General features: G+C 43.1%; 1 pseudogene; it reads right to left on the bottom strand.

Moving 5' to 3' along the window:
• Positions 1-1,559: 1,559 nt before the first annotated feature.
• LOC144762546 (uncharacterized) lies at positions 1,560-3,486 on the bottom strand (annotated as a pseudogene).
• Between the last annotated feature and the right edge of the window lie 627 nt (positions 3,487-4,113).

A 4,113-nucleotide genomic window follows, 5' to 3' on the forward strand; every position in this document is an offset into this window, starting at 1 on the left:
GTCAGAGTACCATGTAACCAGGCCCTTTCCAAGGATTATTTGAACTTTCTGCAAAATTACCTTTTCTTAAACCTCATGGCGATTTAGCCCATTTCATATTTTTTGGGGCTACGCAACCTCGTATTACAGTGATTCGCTAGGCTGCTGCCTTCTATTTTCTTAATGTAGCAATGGCCCTCCTTTCTATCCAGATCAATACAGTCTTTAAATCTAAGGTAAGTTATAAGCTTTCAGAATTGTCAAAATGTGTGCTATTTGAGGCAACTACCCAGTATCCCATCTAAACCATGAATGGCAACTCTGATTTGCACAATTTCCTCCGGGAAAGAGGAGGTAAAGTGTAGGAGAGGAGAAAGAAACCACAGAAATCATCCCGGCCCTCCAAGTTTTGGTAACTGTGGCTTCCGCAACAACACACTTGTGACATGTGAAGCTATATAGTTACCATGTCTCCAGACGTCAGGTGTGATATGGCTGCTTATCAAGTATACGTTGATGCTGCTAGAGGTGTGAGCAGTATCATGGTACAGTGTGTAAAATTTGAAGGTTCTATAATGTGCTACACATGAACTATAGTGATTTATTAGGAAGATTGTGCAGATGAGTTAAGAATTTCACAATTACTTATGTTTTATTTATCTAGCAATATCACCTGATACTCTAACGTGTAACCGGTTGACAAGTCTTGGAATCGCAAGTTTCAGAACGTACCAGAAATACTGCAACAGGACCGAGGAGCATTGAGGTAACATAACACCTCTCACCACCATGAAAAGGAATCAAGATATACGGAATCAAGGAAAAGCAGGGCAGAGAAAATCTCAGAAACAGAAAGGAAACAGGAACTGCAGAAGGTGAGAAAACAAGTGGGGAGCCACTTATTGCTTCAGTGTCTTTATTTACACCATGAGTTAGTAACAGCACCGAGTCTTTGTAATATTTTACCCAGCATTCTTTCAAATGCCCATTCTACATTTATAATCCGTTTGACCTTTAAAACTACTCTAAAGATTTTTGATGCATTTCTGCCATCCATCATTTTCATGGCTTTCCCAGGACAAAGAACAAGGACTCCGTACTTTTGACAAGTTTCAGCCATATGTATTTGTCCATGGTGTCCTCAGAAGAATAAACAAAACTCTGTAATTTTTCTACAGGTGCTAATGACATTTGTATGTTGCTGCAAAAATTAGTTAAGGAGCTCAAAGCTGGTCTCAAGAGTAAAAACAGACATCAGCCATCACTGCGCAGTTTGGCCCGCCTGCTACATCCATATTAGCGAGTAACCATTGATACATGCGCTGCATTCATGATTCAATACTTCCCATCAGCTAGTGTTTGGGCACAATGTGATATATTTTTAGTTTTGAGGAAAAGTCATACTGGAATTCAGACTTGGTGAGATAAACTAATTGACCCTCAACATCGTACTTACCTATGCCTACTACCCCTTCTGGAGTATAGGCTATCAATCACGACTCTCCAGCCATCTCTGTCCAGGCTTTTCTTTCAGTCTGACTCAAGGTGTAACCTATCTCCTTGCAGTCGGCCTCAAGGCCTCAACACAAGCTATTTTTTGGCCTTCCTCTTTTCCTTTTCCCTTGAGGATCCAGGTCACTGCTTGCCTGGAGGTATTTGATGTGGGCTTGTGGAGAATGTGACCTATCACCCCTAGCTTCTTTTCATGATTTCTTCCTGAGCAGGTAGTTGGAAAGTCTGCTGGTCATTGTTGTACATGATGTTTGGACAGCTGATTTGGAGGATGTTCCTCAGGCAGGTGTTGATGAAGGTCTGGAATGTGCTGGTGGTGGTCACTATTGTCCTCAAAGTTTCTACTCCATACTGGAGGCCCAATTTTATGTTAGGGTTAAAAATCATGATCTTGATTTCTAGCGTTAGGTGATTGGAGCCCCATATCTTCTTTAGCTGAATGAAGGCAGCTCTTGCTTTGCCGATTCTTGCCTTGACGTCAGCATCTGTGCTACCCTGCTTGCCTATGACACTGCCGAGGTTGCTGAAGGCCTCAATCTCTTCCAGTACATAGCCTGCAAGAGTGATTGCAGTTTTGATAATCACGTTAGCCTTTAGGATCTTGGTTTTTCACCTGTGGATGTTGATGCCAAGTTGTACTGATGTGGCTGCCACACTGTCAGTCTACTCTTGCATCTGCAGATGGGTAGGAGAGAGTAGGGCCAGGTCATCTGCAAAGCACAGGTCATTGGGCTGCAACTAAGGTGTACACTGGATCCCATTTCTTCTCCTTTCTGTGGATGTCTTCATGATCAATTCTATGGCCAGCAGGAAGAGAAAAAGTGAGAGCAAACAACACTTGCGCACTCCAGTCTTCAATTGGAAGGCTTCCTTGACTAGTCCTTTGTGGACTATCTTGCAGTTCATTCCCTAGTAAGATTTACTATGATTCTTACAAGTTTATCTGGCACACAGTAGTCATGAAGGAATTTCTGAAGGGTCTCTCTGTTCACACATCCAAATGCCTTTTTATTGTCCATAAATTTGACACAGAGGGGAGAGTTCCATTCCACTGACTGACCGATGATGATGAGCAGTGTTGCAATCTGTACAGGATCTATCATTGAGGAAGCCAGCTTGCTGGTCTAGCAACTGAGCGTTGACTTGTTTCCTCATTCTGTTCAGGATGACTCTGTTGAAAACTTTACCTTGCGTTGCTAGAAGATATATCTCACTGTAGTTTGCACACTCAGGTCACCTTTCTTGGGGTTCTTGATAAGTTATCCCTCCTTCCAGTCTGTTGGCACATTTCTCTCTTCCCAGATCCTTCCAAACATGGGATAGAGCATTTCTACTGATGTTTAATGTCTTCCTTCAGTGCTTCTGCAGGAATGTTGTCAGGCCCTGCTGCCTTACAATTTCCCAGATGTTTGATGCCTTGCCATATTTCTTCCTTGGTTCATCCGCTGCTGTCAATTGGCAAGTCCTTGTCAGCAGGCTGTATGTCTGGTGGAGATGGTGGCACAGGCTGGTTCAGCAGTACTTCAAAGTGCTACAACCCATCTTCATGGTTGGCCTTCGATACCTATGATTATCTTCCCAGCTTTGTCTTTAACAGGGCTTTCTGTATCTGTTGGAGAGTTTCCTTTTTATGTCATAGAGTTCTGTCAAGTTTCCATGGCTTGTTGTTTCTTGGGCTTCTGTGGCAAGACCACTATTAAATCTTCACTTGACTGCTCTTATGCTTCTCTCTGGTTTTGCCTTGAGCTTTCTCTTTTTCTGCTCTTTTCAGTTAAGCTTGACCATAGCTTTCTTTTCTTTTCTCTCTTGGATTTTCCTGAGAATCTCATTGGAGATCTATTCCTAATGCTGGTGTGTCTTGGGAGCCATTACATTCTGGGAGGTTGTCGTCACTGTTTTGTTGATCTTATACCAGTGACTTTCTACTGGGTCTCTGTCATCCTTTAGTTCTTGCAGTACTTGAAACTTGTTACTTGTGAGTGAGTTTCTGTACATCTCCCAGAAGGGTGGTGTTATATCACTGGGCTTGGTTTATCAGTTCCATCCATGCTTTCTTCAGCTTTAGCCTGGCCATGACAAGGTGATGGACTGTCACCATGTCCTCTCCTCTCATCACTCTCCCATCCTGCAGGGACCTCTTGAACTTCTTGGCAATGCAGATATGGTCGATCTGATTCTCTGATGAATGGTCGGGTGACACCCATGTTGGTTTTTGTATTCTTTTGTGTGGGAACACTCTACCACCTATCCCCATGCTGTTCAGTGCACAGAGGTCTGCAAGCCTTTCACCACTGTTGTATATGCCACCATGGCCATGGTTGCCCATGACTTCTTCAAACCCAGTGTTGACCCTTACAGTCTTGGCATTGAGGTTCCCCATCAGTATTGTGATGTCTCTATTAAGGTATTTCTCCAGGATGGACTGGAGTCTGTTGTATAATGTTCTTTTTCCTCTTCTTTGAGCCATTTGTAGATGCATAGCACTACAGAAAATTCATCTAGATCCTGTTTTTCTTTGTGTGAAAGGTTGCTGTGATGATTCTAGGACCTTGGGCTTCCCATCCAATCAGGGCTCTGTTGGCTTCTTGAATTAGTATTAGTGCTACTCCCTGAGTGTGTGAG

Source organism: Lissotriton helveticus, chromosome 6, assembly GCF_964261635.1.
Source record: "Lissotriton helveticus chromosome 6, aLisHel1.1, whole genome shotgun sequence".
In the NCBI taxonomy this organism is placed as follows: domain Eukaryota; kingdom Metazoa; phylum Chordata; class Amphibia; order Caudata; family Salamandridae; genus Lissotriton; species Lissotriton helveticus.